The 15,630-nt window shown below is 47.1% G+C and overlaps 1 long non-coding RNA gene across 4 annotated transcripts in view; it reads left to right on the forward strand.

Annotated features, from left to right (window-relative positions):
• The window catches only part of LOC126487461 (uncharacterized), a 49,484-nt gene that overhangs the window by 22,138 nt on the left and 11,716 nt on the right, over window positions 1-15,630 (forward strand). The window contains exon 3 of one of the 4 annotated variants that reach the window (XR_007588401.1): window positions 14,021-14,101. The exons of the other annotated variants lie outside the window; for them this stretch is intronic. This is a non-coding gene — a long non-coding RNA (uncharacterized lncRNA). The remainder of the gene's footprint in view (window positions 1-14,020; window positions 14,102-15,630) is intronic. 4 annotated transcript variants of the gene reach the window in all.

Here is a 15,630-nt window from a genome sequence, read left to right on the forward strand (position 1 = left end):
GGTTAGGAGAAGGATATAAAACAGTGGGAAGCTAGAGTGGGTGTTGTCTCCCTCACATGTCTCAACACTGGTGTGTGTTGGAAGGCTGATGCGGCTCATTGCTTCCATGTCTCCATAACAGCGATAGAAAAATAAAAGTCCGCTTGCATGATGTTAAAGTGCATTGTTATTTAAGGCTAATCTTGGCCAGCCCTTTGGGTTTATCCTAAGGGCCCCAGCAACAGCCCCGGTGTGAAAGAGTTACATTGAACAGCTGGGGAGTCAGGAACAGTGGCCCTTTGTTTGGGCTTTGATCCTCTGTACACATCGCAGCTTCTCTTTGTGTCGAGGGCACTGTTCTTGTTTGGGGCATATGCATCTTATTATCTGTGAAAATAAAGCTTGTCTTTGGAGTAGTGACACTCCTGGTGACAGGAACACATTGTTTGTAACATGCCGAACACACCAGGTTTATTTGCCCCGAAATAATGCAATTCTGCTGGATTTAGCAACTGTTCATGGTATGTGTGCTGGGCATGAGAGGACCTGGGGGGTGATTCAGTTACAGCCTCCCTTTCTAGGGCCAAGGTCTATGGAATAGCAGGTCCACCTAGATCACTTTTTAAATTTTGGAATAAGCTCAGCTTTTGTTTTTATTCATTTTTACAGTTTTACTTTGTTTTACGTTAGAGTCTTATTTTTGCAGTGCCGAGTATGGAACTCAGAGTCTCATGTATGCTGAGCGAACACAGTTACACCTTGAGTCTCTATGTCAGTGATACAGGGCTGACGTTACAATAACGATGCTAACCAAGTTCTACCGGACTTTTGAGGGAAGAAGGGGGGATTGATTCCAACTTGGGAGTCTAATGATGGACTCAGGGTGACACATGGCTGCTGTGTGTATTTGTTATTTTCTTTCGTCTGACTCTGCCTTAGGAGGGTTATAGTGTAAAGTCTTACATGTGGACAAATCCTATAGTGTCATGGGGAGGCACACCATATAAGCACACAGAGGTAAACTGTCCTTGGAGAACTTACATGAAGACACAGGGTTTCATTTTTCACAAAGAATTATGTATCTCTAATATCATATCAGACAGAGGGAGAAAGAGAAACAGGTGGAGAAGGGAGCCCAAGAGTCATTTCATTCAGTCTTGGCTTCCTCTTTAAGTTTTGCCAAGAATGATTTATGAAATCATCTTGATTTAGAAGACTTTTAGTGTCAGCCAGGAATCTTTTCTTACTTGTCTTCGAATGGCCTTTCCTGGGCCCTTCCATCTCCATCAAGCTATTGGCATTCTGTCTGAATCAATAGCAGGAGGAGGGCTCTGCCTTCGATGTGCAGGCGGAAGATAGTCTCTCTGGGACCAGAGAGGAAGAGTTAAAGCGGCGTGGAGTTGAGAGATGGGATTCCAGCCCTATCTTACTTCCGTCTTGGCCTAGAGACTCTGTGATAAAGAGGCAGAGGTGGGATGAGAGCTCACAGCAGTGCCTTACTGTGCAGTGTTTTATGATTGTATCCTTCCTCTGCCAGGATTTATTATTAGACGCATTGCAAGGCACTTGAGGAAAAGCAACACGGACGCAATGGCTGTTCTTGTGATGCATAATGGAAGGGATACCATTCAAGTAACTGTCATTCAAAGCAAGACACCCTGTGTTGGTCCAGGCCCTATTCTCCCCTGTCCTTAAATGGTGACAGGCCACTAAGATGGTGACAAGGCTGTTCCTCCTTCCCAGAATGCACCTGAGCACTCCTTCCTCCATCCCAGAACAAACCTGAATAACCCTTGCCACCTTGCCAGAATGCGCCCGAGTACGTTTCCCCACCTTTTCCTAAAGTGCACCTGGGTGTATGTTCTGACTGCCGCAACTCTCCTGGCCAACCAAATCCTCCTTCAACGTCCCCATCCTTGATTTAGACAACTTAATAGCTCTACATCGTTCAAGAAGCACACCTTATCAGCTCCGCCACTGTCCCTCCACACCCCACTGTTCCCAACCCTTATACAATCCGCTCTACCATCCCCAGAACCACTCCATGGTTCTCTATCCTGGACCTTAAGGATGGCTTCTTTTTCCATCCTGGTAGACTCCCACTCTCAAGACCTCTTTGCCTTTACACAGACAGATACACTCAACAGTCCCAACAACTCACTGGGACTGTCCTCCCCCAGGGCTTCAGGGTCAGCCGCATCTGCTCAGCCAGGCGTCTCTGCTGACTTAGCCCTTCTCTCACCCTTCTCCTTCCACCTTCTCCAGGACATGGATGACCTTCTCTGCAGGCCCTCCTTCTCCAATAATGAGAATGACACAGCCATGTGCCTCAGTTTTCTAGGCTCCCAGTGATTCCTCATCTCCACCCTGAAGGCTCAACTTTCCTGTACCCAGTTATCTCTCTGAGATTTTTGCCTGATTCCCACTCACAGCGGCCTCACTGTGGCTCACCTCTCCCAGCTCTGCTCCATCCCCTGCCTCCTCCAAGTCTAAACTTCATTCCATCTCGGGGCTAGCCAATTTTCTCCATTCCTGGATTCTGAGATATTCTATTCTTGCGTACCCTCTTCAAGAAACCTCAGGACCCCAGTGAGCCTCTTCCCTCTTTCCAAGAACCCTTTTTAAAACTTAACCAGAGTCTCCCTTCTGCCCCTGTTCTGTCCCTCGCTGACTTCTGTAAGCATTTCTCTCTGTATATTACAGAATGCTGGAGTTGGGCTTCTTTAGGGACCCTCTTTCACTCCAGCTGCCTATTTTCCAAGTCCGCCGATAGCACCACCAAGGGTTGACCCCATGTCTTTGCGCCTCTGCTGCTGCCTCCCTTTGCATCACGGAATCCAGTTACTGAAGCTTAGGAGCTCACTGTTCCTACCTCTCACTCCCATCCACCCCCTTCACAACTCCCAGCCTATACAGGGCTCCATTTTCTGCACCTCCCCCCCCCCATTCTGTCGCTTCAAACTTCCTTTAGTGAATGCTCCTCTCTTTTTCTGAAACCTGCTCCCCACCTTAAACTCTGCCATGTGGTAGGTTTTCTTGGACTGCCAACCCCCCAATCATGACAAGGAGACTTATTAGTTATGAACGCTAGCCTTATCTGATGCTTGTCCCACAGGGTCTTATAACTTAATTTAATTTGTTTCTCCTCATCTACATTTTGGCCTGGGGCTTTCGGCCTTTTTTCTCATTCTGAACGTCTTACTTTCACTGCTTCCCGCGTGTCTGGCTGACAGGTGGCTTGCTTTGGGCGGCTTCCTCTCTTTCTCCTGTGCTCTCTTCTCCCTCCCCCTACTTATTCTCTCTGCCCACCAGCCCTGCCTACCCCTCTACCGCCTAGCTATCATCTCTTTATTAGACCAAGCAGGTGCCTTAGGCAGACAAGGTAAAACAGCAGCACATCTTTATACAGTTAAACAAATACAGCGTAAACAAATGTCACACACCTTTACACAGTTACAGGGATATTCTGCAATACTGCCACCCTCCTCCCTTCCCCACAACTCCCCCACAGTCCCCTCCACTCCTCAAGGAACTCCTACCATGCCCGTTCCATACACAGGAAGGCCTACTACCCACCCAGACCTCACCTTTGGCTCGGCTGGCAGCTTTTTCCTTCCACGTGGCCGTCACACCGCTGATTGTGCTGTCTCTTCTGATGACTCTGTCACTGAGGTCACCCCCCCCCACCTCCTTAGACCACCAGTCAATAGCTGGAGCTACTTGCCCTTACCAGAGCTTTCCCTCCCTGCAAAGGTGCCTCTCAACAGCTTACACAGTCTCCAATATGCCTTCCATATCCTTTTAACACACTCAGACCCTCCCTAACTAATTCTTCCAATGTGTGGAGGATATTCAGGCAGGTAGCCTCGTGTCTCCAGCGAGAAGGCTCTTACCGTATAGATAGAACTGAAGTTCTAAAGAGCTTGAGGTTATTTTCAGTGCCTGGTGAGTGGGGGGAGGAGCCAGAGAAGTTAAACTGTGTGCCATGGGACCCTAAAGAAGGGACCAATCGTGGAGTCAGAAGCTGAGTAGCCAGGAAAAGGTTAGGCTGTGCCATGTCTCCCCTTAGCCATTCATGTGTTGAAGAGTTAACTCCCAACATGAGGTAGAGACAGAGCACATAGGAAATAACATGAGGCTGAGGTCATCACGATGGGTGTCATATCTGTGCATGAAGAAAAAGATATTCCAGAGGGTTCTCTCTCCCCCACGTGTAAACAGTCAACACTCCTCATCCAAGGCCTCTCCTCACACTGCACAGGCCACTGTCTTGATCTCAGGCTGCGGCTTTCTGCACAGTGAGTCAGTATCTGTTGTTTAAAGCAACCCATCTGTGGTCTTTTACTGCAGCATCCTGAACAGACTAAGGCAGCTGGTTACCTTGGAAGCACACTCCTACAGGTGGTGTGGGATGGGAGAAGCCGGCGCTGCTGGGGTAACTGTGGTTCATGATGAGAGCCTGTAGTGAGGCAGAAGGGGGAATTTGTCTGTCAGTCTGTCTATCTATCATCTATCTAATCCATCCATCTATCCATCCATCCATCCATCCATCCATCCATCCATCCATCCATCTATCTATCTATCTATCTATCTATCTATCTATCTATCTACAATTCAAGTGAAGGAATAATTGTGGAGTTTAGACTTGAGAATTTCAGAAGGCGATGGTCTCAGCACAACGATATGCCATCAGCATGGTCAAAAATGGTCCTTGTTCAAGAGGAAACGGAACTGAGCCCAGGTACACATTGAGGGAGGTGGGCACTGGAGTGGTGGAACCAGGAGCCGCCTCAGGGTTTTTCTTTTTTTTTTGTCAGCGTTGAGATCAGTCTGGGTTCTGGACTAAGTGACTGCGGCGCCTGACCTTGGCTTCTGTGACCTTCGCCACACCTTGCCAACCCTGACCTGCAGCTGACTTGCAAGAGCAGCCTCTCTGGGAGACTGAGATGATATTAGTAATTAAGATTGGACCAAAAGGACCTGTGTTTGCCTTTGTCAGAGCTGTGGCTGCTACCAGGGAAACCGCTGTACCCTGTGAGTGTATTGTTATTCAAGAAATTCTAATGTGGAAAGATGAGACATGTTGTCTATGTTCCTGACAGAACACACTCATTGCAGTCAGCATGGAAAGGCATCTCTGAGAGGAGCAGATAGAGAATACTCTGGCTTCTCTTTTTCTTCACATAAAGGGGAGCTAGGAGCTAGGGAGGGACGTCCTACCAGGCGTTTGAAGAGTACTGCATTCCTATGGAAGGATGGCAGACCTTGCCACGAGCCAGGTCGCCATGCAACTGAAAATCTGATGATTCAGACGGTTTTATTTATGCAGCAGAGGAGTCTGGGGACTACAAAGCTGTCTAGATTCAGCACAAAGTAACAAAACTTAAAAGTGCCCCCAGCAAGATTTAAGTCGAAAATCCTTCAAGCCTTAACCCTTTGACCCCAACACACTGCCCTTCTGGACACAGACTGGACTGAGCTGGTAGATGCCTTAGGCAGGCTAATATTTGTTCATCCTGCAGACCTACAGGTTTTAAAATTTATTTCTGGTTTGTTTGGAGAAAGGGTTGAGCTCCGTATGGAGGGGAAAGAGCAAAAAAGAAGACCCCATAGCCTCCAATTGGCAGTCACAACACAGCCAAAGGCCCGAGGCTGAGGGCCCCTCCTTGAGAAGCAGGCGCACGGGTACCTCCACAATCTTCAGCCCGTGAGTGGGGTGGGAGGCTTAGCTCCACAGCTGTCTGGTTTGAAAGGAAGCTTCCAAACCATTTATGTACAAGTCCAGCCAGACACTCCTGGAAAAGCCACTGCCACACGTCATCCGGGGTGTTCTTTTCTGTGACATTCAGAGATATTTGCAGCCTACCCAGGAACTTTACAGCAACCTCCTAGGACAGTTATTGGGTTTTCTTTCCTCTCTGTTATGTTTCCTTAGAAGTCTTAGTGCCTCTGTGATGGTTGAGCTTCATAGATGAACGCCCTAAGCAGCTGTCTGGCTGAATCACCCCACGTCAGTTCTGGTCATAGCGTGCCTCAGTTTCCCATAGGTCTCAAATGGTACACACCTGACTTGTTTTATGAATGTAAGTGAGTCACGGTGAAAACTGCCATGCCTCACTCTCTAAGGGGCCACCCCAGCTTCCATAATCATGCTTCTCTTCTGTGGCTGACTCATGGACTGTCAAACCGCAGGGCTTTTTATCGTGGGAAATACCGGAGCTAGGTTAGCAAAATTAGATGACCGTCTGAATGGGACTTAATTAAACATAGAAACAGATAGGCGGTTTAAACATATGAGGACTGAAGGGCCAGTAAAAGAAGAAAACGAGGGAAACAGGAAACAAGAAAAAGGATGAAGTTTTGGAGCGCTTTCCTTCTGGGAGGTGGAGCACTAGAGACTGCCAGGGGTGGGGGAGGGTCAGCAGAGCCAGGGATCTGGTCTTTCCAGTTGTTTAGGCTGGATCCCAGTTGCTTCAGATCCCTTGTCCGATTCTACCGGAGCTGTCGTCACCTGAGAAGCTTTCATCTGTGTCCAGGTTCCTCTGAGGGCCACACTTAGCGCTGCAGTCTGTGGGTTGGGCAGAGACTCTCCAGAAAAAAAGTCCTCTCTCCGGGACGGGTGTGTTGACGTACAGGATACAATGGCAGTGCCGACATCTGGAAAGCTGGAGGACCTGCCCTGGTACTTGTAGACCTTCTAGGTGTTAAGCGCTCTGCTGGAGGTTGGAAGCTGTGGATGTCCAATACAGCTTCACAGCTCTTACTCTATAGGAGCGAAAGGCACGCAGATGGCTTCAGCGGTCGATCGCACACTGGCCTCCCGTCAAGGCATAGCAGCAGATCCCAGAGTTATTCTCAGTCGACGCATCTGCTCCTGGGCACCAAGGGGATGACTGTCTTTCCTGTGCACGTTGCCCATGGACTGAACCTCCTTGTAACTTGCATTCAGCCTCCCTGCTCTGTATAACTGCAGCCTAGGGGTATCTCTCAACCTGGAGCTATCGCAGGCTAAATCCAAGCTCCCGGAGTCATTGCTCACGATACTCAAGGCCCAGAGCAGCTCAGTTTTAAATTATAGCTTCTCTCTCAAGATGGTACCCAGCTGCTGCCCCCAGTAGTCCAGAGCGACAAAATGGACTCTCTCTCCACTGTTGACTCAGCCGTCAGAAGAATCACAGTGTCATCTAAACCTGCTTCTGGCTCTGAGGTTTAGGAGGGCCCTGGGCTTGTCCCCAGGGTGGGACTGCAGACTGTGTTAGCAGGGCCACCAGCCTTGCATTTTATAGTAGGCGTTGCTCACCCACCCTCGGGAGATGCAGGGCTGCCTTGTGCTCAGGTTACCTCCTTTCAATGCGCTGCCATTGTTTTCTGGGTCTTTTTCAGGTGCTCTCTCTCACAAGCTCTGCGAATTTTCAAAGCCCGCACCCTTTCTCTCTTTAGAATAGTCTATTCCTTCTTACATCAATTTTTCTCCAGAATTGGGTCACACGGAGGCAGTTCCTAGTCTGTCCTAACTGTGAGTTATTTATTCAATAATTTATTTATATTCGTGTGGACTCACAGATGTTTGCTGGTTTATTGGAGTCAAAGTGAAATACTTCTTTATCATTTTATTGTGCCCCCAATTCTGTGTCAAATTATGTACGATATTTTTTCACACACACAACATACAACACACACAAACCATACAACGTACACACAGCACAACACACCCATGCAATGTGTATGAAAGAGTAGTTTTTCAGGCTGTGACCTGACCTGAGAGACTTCATTTTACAAACAACTTTTAACTTCATACAGAGGCACGAAGACTCGCCTGTTGTTGAACACATAAACAATATCATCCGCTCAGCACCTCCCACCCAACATAGACTGAAAAAAATTATCCCTAAAAGTAAAAAGGTGCCACCCTATACACTTAATCAAAGTGAATTGGGACCATATACCAGTGTGTTAAAACCCTATCAGGAGAACAAAGCCCTTGGACTTACTGAAAGGGTACCACAGCTCCATCTGCAACCAGGAGGAGGAGGATGCCTAACACTGTGGTGCTGATGGCCTCTAGCCATTTCTTGACCCGTATGAGCATCAAGGTGCCAACAGACAACTCCCAACTGTCCCGAGGGCTTCAGTTTGGCGTCATCTCCACTCTTGATGTGGCCAGTTTGAATGGCTGCCCGTTTGCCTATCGTCCGTCTGCAGACCTGGTCCTACCCTTTACAGCCACAGTTCCCATAGCCCAGTATTTCCCTTCTACAGCCGGCTCAACTCTGGGGCTCTGCTCGACTCTGATTCTGCCTTGGGTCTGTAGCAGACCTCCAACAGGTTCCTGTCGGCTCCTGTGGAGATGACCTTGGAATTTCTATCTGGTTTCTGCTTGCCCACATAGGTGTCTCTGGAATTCTGCTGCCGTTTCATTAACCCTTTACAGCCATCTCGAGCCTCACAGATGCCTTTCTCACAGCACACTCTGGACGATGGTCTTCACACTTCCTTTGATTAGAGCTCTGTCCTTACTGTTCCCACTTAAAAACCAGGGCTCACCCCACCCTACTTTTGAGATAAATATGGGACTTAAGGTCAGTTTTAGGTGGGTTTGTATGGCACGGGGAATCTGGAAAACCAGGGCAGGCTCCTTTTAGTCCTTCCCTTGGGGGCCGTTCCACCCAGCTCCTGAGTCACCTCTGACGGGGACAGGGTGGGATCTGGAGGCAGACTCTGGAGTAGACCCGGGTGTGACTCAGAACCATTTGCCCTAGCTTTCAACTCCTTTCCCTCTCTTGCCTAATGCTTCGTGAAATCCAGTCGGGACGAAAATATGGAGAGTTCACTCGGGAGGCAGAGGCAGGCGGATCTCTGTGAGTTCGAGACCAGCCTGGTCTACAAGAGCTAGTTCCAGGACAGGCTCCAAAGCCACAGAGAAACCCTGTCTCGAAAAAAACAAAAAAAGGGCTGGAGAGATGGCTCAGTGGTTAAGAGCACTGCCTGCTCTTCCAAAGGTCCTGAGTTCAATTCCCAGCAACCACATGGTGGCTCACAACCATCTGTAATAAGATCTGGTGCCATCTTCTGGCCTGCCAGCACACATGCAGACGGAATACTGAGAATTCTGTATACATATAAATAAATAAATCAAAAAAAAAAAAAAAGAAAATATGATTGCCTGGTTCATCCGCTGGGCACCAGCCACAGGTTCGTGAGTCTCACAGTTCTGTGAAAACATCCTGGTTTCAAGATTTATTCCAATGATGAGAACTGGAACAGGGAGGGCTTTGGGCTGTGAGCATGTAGACACTCTCTCGGCTGCAGGGACACTGTGTTGGCTGCAATGTCTGACTCTTCCTAATTTTAGGGGTGTGGTCCCTGGTACTTTGATCATATTTCAATGCATAGCCCCATGCTTAGGAGTATATATGCTTAGCATAAATTGTACCTACTACGTTACTTCTTGAAAGGATGAGGCCATGAAATGGGGGGGGGGAATGGAAGGAAGTGAAGATGATCAAGTATAATGTATGGAATTCTCAACAAGCAATAAAACATTATATTTAGTAAAGAGCAAAAAAAGATGTATTTTTATTTTTGTATCTATGTGCATGCTTGTATGTCTCTCTGTGTACATACTGTGCGTGTGTGCATGCGTGTGCATGTGTGTGTGTGTGGGGGGGGTGAACCCAAGGAGATAGGGAGAGGGAGGAGTGGATCTTCCCTGGAGCTGTAGTTAAGAGGCTGTTTTGAGTCACTCAACGTGAATGCTAGGAACTGACCTCCAGTCCCCCGGAAGATAAGGAAGCGTTCTTAACTGTTAAGCCATCTCTCCAACCCTTGACTCCTTTTTTAGAAGAGCCCGAGGCTTTGAAACCTGAGTTTATAATCACAAGAGAAAACCCGATAGGGACAAACCCTGTTGTCCCGTCACAGGATAAAGGCTTACTTTCCACTGTTAATTTCTCTGAAGTTGTTTTTTGTTTTGTTTTGTGTTTGTTTGTTTGTTTTAAAGCTGCTCCCTAAGTGGAGGCACATTCTTCACTGTGAGAGTGTAGGCGCCTCAGTCACCAAGGGCTCTGACAAGCCAGTAGGTCAAAGAAACTCGCCTTGTGTCGACAAAGGCGGTGAGTGCAGCCGCTAGGGGTCAGGCCGCGTCCTGATAAAGGAGGGAGTGTCATCAGAGACAGGAGGGGGCAGGGATGGATGCCATTCCTGGCTAGAGCACCAACGCAGGCATCCTAAGCTTTCTGTGTTTATATTTACTTTTATTTTCTGGCTTAAATGCTAATTTGCCAAAGTGAATTGGCGTCCGTTTGCCTGTCCTTTTTGCTACCGTTCTCTTTTCTCTGGTTTGAGCTATCTTAATCTCTCCGTTATCAGCCCCGTAGTCTGACCTTTCCCCGGTCGGTAGAGGAGGTAGACACCTCTGTCCTCCCCTGTTTCCCATGGTGTTCTTATTCAGATGAATTGTGGAAAAGATGAAACAGGGTCAAAGAAGGGGAGGCCAGGAGAGAAAGGGAAAAAGGATGAGTAAAAAGGTCCTATCTCCTCTTCCTGAGAAGGAGAAATATGGGGGGACTTCCCCTGCTCACATCAAAGAGCCCCGACACCTTGCTGCAGCCCCACCTGTCAAGCTTCCCCACTTTGAGTTTGGGAGAAACATCAGCTTATGCCTGGGATATGGCTCTTCTGTGCTCTTGTGACACACTCTGCTAGCCAGTTTTTCTCTTTCCTCTTAAGCCACCATCGGTCACAGTGCTCCTCAACCCAGGCTTCAGACCGTCACTATCAGTTTGCCACCGGGTCAGATTAGGACTGCCTAGATGTCAACCCCATCTCCTGCTGAACTGGAAATTCATCTCTCCTGCTTCTGTGGTAGCGTTAGTGGGTTGTAACTTAGAAATCCCCAGAATGTTCTGGAGGGTCTTTCCTAACATATGGCTAAGGTGTAATTATTAATGGCCAAAGCACCGTCTTCTCTCAGACACTGGTAACAGCTATAGAAAGTTCTGTTGGCTATTTCAACCGCTCTATTTTCTCCCCTCAGGAGGGATAGGGTTTGTCCAGCTTCTAAGATAACAATTAAAGTTCATGAATGAATTAGATAAATAACCTTACTAGCATTCAGAAATGCAAAATTAGTGTTTTCCTCGAGTGGCAAAAGTTAAAGAGTAACAGCCTACAGAACCAGTGTAGTTTGATAAAGCAGGCCTCCTCATACACTGTAGCTCACACTCAGCTATTGCTATCTTGGGAATGAGAGTGTCTCTATTGCAATGAATGTGGAATCATTTCCTTTCCTCCCTTTCTACCCGCCAAACCCTCCCTTCTACCCTCCCCTGCTCTCTTTCAAAGTCGTGGCTTCTTCTTTAATTACTGTTACACGCTTCACCCCACCTCCATATTCCTTAACACATAAATACAACCTAATCCATCTTTATAATCTTACTTGTATGGATATGTCTTCAGAGATGACCATTGGTTTTGCATGACTGGTGTGGTGTGTTCTTCCCTAAGGAAGACTATTTCTCTAGCTCTCAATATTCCTTAGTTGCCCATAGTTCTCTGTATAGGGTAGAGTCCTCATGACTTTGCATAGTTAATTAATTAATTAATTAATTAATTAATTTTTAAGACAGGGGTTCTCTGTGTAGCCCAACTTGTCCTGGAACTTACTCTGTAGACCAGGCTGGCCTCGAACTCACCAGCCTTTCCCTCCCAAGTGGTAGGATTAAAGGCGTGCTCCACCAAGTGCTGGGATTAAAGGCATGCTCCACCACTGTCCAACTTGCACAGTTATTCTGTGCAAAATGAAATTGACACATGATTGACTGTCCATCAGTAGGATATATTTTTGATGTAAGCATACTTTGGCATGATCAGACATTTGATTTCAACTTGGGTGAATTAGAACCACATGAAGTTTTCTATAAGATGTCTATGGTCATTTTCATGGAAGGAAGAAAGTAAATTATTGTGTTGAGCATAATATAGGCACACGATTGTAAGGACACAATAGTCTAGCTCTTTCTATAGGAACAAATACTGTGCTCAGAAGGGTGAAGGAAATGGGGTTCAACACTCAGCAGACATTTGCCTCTTAGGAGTGTGCCAAGAGTATGCAGTGTTAGGAACTTTTTCTCTAATGTACTTTAAACATAAAGTGCCAGTCAATACATTTAAAATCTCACAAAGCAGATTAAGAAACATGGTTCCTTACCTAAGACTTAGTATCTTTGACCAAGGTTGATAGCCAAGCATAAGCTGTTGCCCAGGTCTGCTGAGACCTTGTGTTCATCCCCCATCTCCCCCACTGCTGCCTAGGAGGAAATGCAGCTGACAGATTTCATTACTGTTTCTTACATTTGATTGTCCCCACCTTGCCCTTCCCTCTCCACTGAGTAACCATGCTAAGCAAGCAAAGCTATTAATTGTAGCCAGATCCTCAGTGTTTATCCCCAGGTGGTTTCCTTTTGTTAAATAAGTCCATTTCCATGGCTGGGTTAGCGGGTGGATGGCTATTCCCAGCGTCCAAAGGACCAAAGAGGTGACTGAAGATTTATTTATTTTCTCATTGTCTGGTCCAGACATTCCCTTGATCTGACAGTTTTTCTGAAGTGGGCATTTTATTTCATTTCTTACTTGTCATAGAAGCAATTATTGCATCCTTGGGGTTATAAGAAATATGATCTCACCTGTGACCCTCTTTCTAGAGTGCACAATCCCCAGCGCCTTCACAGAATTTGCACAGTTTAATATGGGCTTTGCTGTGCCTTCATGGGGCTGAAGTCAACCTGTGGAGCCTTTTGAATGGCTCATTGTGCAACCCCCATCAAACAGAATGCAGTGCTGAACCCACTTAGCTTATTTCTTTTTATTCTGGGGGAATTATTTTTTCTTGACCCCCCCCCCCACTTTTGTCAACTGTTTGTAAATGCACAAAGCATGGGCCTGGGCCTGAACAAACTTTAAGCCACGTGGCAGGCAGAATAATAGACTCCACAAAGCTAAATCCTAATCCCAGACACCTACCTGACCTTACTTGACAAAAGCAAACTGCAGATGTGATCCACTAAAAGACTGGAGCTGGACCACTCACTACTGGGGAGACCCACTCTCCTTACACGGGTCTTTGAAAGCAGAAGCCCTTTCCTGAGGGTAGTGAAGTCTATGACCAGGGGTGAGACATTGCAGACTTTGAGTGTGGAGGAAGGAGCTTCAGGCCACTTCAGAATCCAGAGAGGAAAGGAAAGAAATGGAAAAGAAAGGAAGGAGGAAACATTCTCCCAAGAGCATCCAGAAGAAACTCAGCCCTGCCCACATCTTGGTCACAGTGGAGTGAGACTTGTGCGGGACTTCCAAAGTCAGGGTTAACCAGATGTGCTATAGCGAGGGGTCTGACTACTCTCCAGATGTGCTACAGCTAGGGGTCTGACTACTCACCAGATGTGCTACAGCGAGGGGTCTGGCTCCACTCTCCAGATGTGCTATAGCGAGGGGTCAGGCTCCACTCTCCAGATGTGCTACAGCGAGGGGTCAGGCTCCACTCTCCAGATGTGCTACAGCGAGGGGTCTGGCTCCACTCTCCAGATGTGCTACAGCGAGGGGTCAGGCTCCACTCTCCAGATGTGCTATAGCGAGGGGTCTGACTACTCTCCAGATGTGCTACAGCGAGGGGTCTGGCTCCACTCTCCAGATGTGCTACAGCGAGGGGTCTGGCTCCACTCTCCAGATGTGCTACAGTGAGGGGTCTGGTTCCACTCTCCAGATGTGCTACAGTGAGGGGCCTTGTTCAGAGAGGGCACATGGCCATGGGGAACCCATCTCCCTCTCCTGCCGTCTCACATTAATTACATGTCCAAGGATTGATGAGAACAAAATATGGCTGCTTGAAAGTTATATTTTGTAAATGGGAGAAATGCCTGCATTTATGAAAATAGTTTCCTAGAAATTAGATTAAAAAATAAAGAGAGAACTTGTTTCATGGGAATATATTATTTTTGTTAGGGGGAAAACAACTCTCTTTTTCTTGAAACAAGGTCTTTCTTTGTAGCCCTGATTGGCCTGGTACTCACTATATAGACCGAGACGGCTTTAACGTGAATTAGACTGACTGTGGACTTCACAGACACATGTAAGTGAGTAACATGTGGATAATTAAAGACAGAGGTTGAGCTGGCAGGCACAGGTTTGCTGGTTTCATAGAAGACAGTCTCTGTTTTTAGAAGATGTGCTAAAATCTTCAAGCTGAGGTGTTATGACCTCTGCAGACCATTAAACACAAATACAACCAAAGGTGGACATTGGTACCCTGAGGGGGGCTCAGAATGGACATGAGGGCTCCCGACCTTATTCCTCAATTCTCTCAATGTCTGAGCATATTCGTATAGAGTTAAAACAGCCAGGTCTCCTTTGCAAACCCACAGTGTTCTTTAAGTGTTACATACATTAAATTGAATTGGGGCAGCATGGTACTCGGAACCAGAGACCTGCACCATAGCATTATTGGTGGGTGTGTAATAGAGATGTCCTGCTCGTCCTCTGTCCTTGTTCAGATAGCTCTGCAGGTGAGGAGAGGCTGCTGGCGTAGAAAATTCTGCTTTACGAGCCAAGTTGTGGTTTTGTTATACATGCCTGCTAGGTATATGGCTTTGGGCAAATGGTTTCCCTACTGTGATCCCATTTTCTCAGCTGAATATGGCAGAGACTTTTTCTATGAAAGAATTTGAGAATGATTGTGGGAACTCCCGGTTTATGGAAGCTACATAGCCTTCCACTATGCACTCAGAATCAGAGGCTGCCCTGAGGGTAGGAGCTCAGTATCTTTCTACTTTCTCCTTTTGTAAGAGTCCCTGCTTCTCTTCCCTGGGGAAGCCACAGGCCAGGGACTGTGTCTGGCTTCTTCTCAGGGCATCTCCCTTCTTTTCCTCTGCACTTTACAGGAGACTTTGGGAGCTTCTGAAACCTTTCCATGCTTTTAAAGAATATTATTATTATTATTATTATTAATCAGTGTCAGGCCCCCCATATTCTGGTGCCAGGTCCCTCTACCAATGGAGCTGTTTCTCCATCACTGTCAGCAGGGACAAATAGCCATCCATGGTGCCCCTTAGCACACAAAGACATGCTGGCTCCAGGCTCTTTCAACATCATCACTCTCTGTGGTTCTTCCCACCCTAAATTTCTTCCTACCCTAAATTTCTCCAGCCCTGGGCTGGGTTTCCCTCTTCTAGCTTTTCAATCTCATATAACTTGGCTATGCTCCCTCTCTTTTTGCCCCCTCTCTCTTGTCTCTCTCTCTCTCTCTCTCTCTCTCTCTCTCTCTCTCTCTCTCTCTCTCTCTCTCTCTCGTCTCTTCCCACATTCTTTCTCTTTATCTCTCAAGCACCTTCCATGTTCTCTAGCAACCCCTGCACCTATTTTCACCACCAAGTCCAATTTCCTAGCTATGTTCCAACGTTCTCTCCTTCTTTCCCTGCTCTGGACTCTTCCAAATGCTTCCGGCTGTTTCTCCCCCTCATACCCACAGCCATACCTTGGAGTGTTCATGCTGTAATCAGATCATATGGAAGTAATTTCTAGTCCACAGTTTTATCTGGACACTTACCACCCCACTCTTGAAGAAATAAATAATACATCCTTGGCAAAGTAATCTTGATGAAA

Source organism: Alexandromys fortis, unplaced genomic scaffold (assembly GCF_014885135.2).
Source record: "Alexandromys fortis isolate MF-2015 unplaced genomic scaffold, M_Fortis_MF-2015_v1.1 scaffold_172, whole genome shotgun sequence".
Lineage (NCBI taxonomy): Eukaryota > Metazoa > Chordata > Mammalia > Rodentia > Cricetidae > Alexandromys > Alexandromys fortis.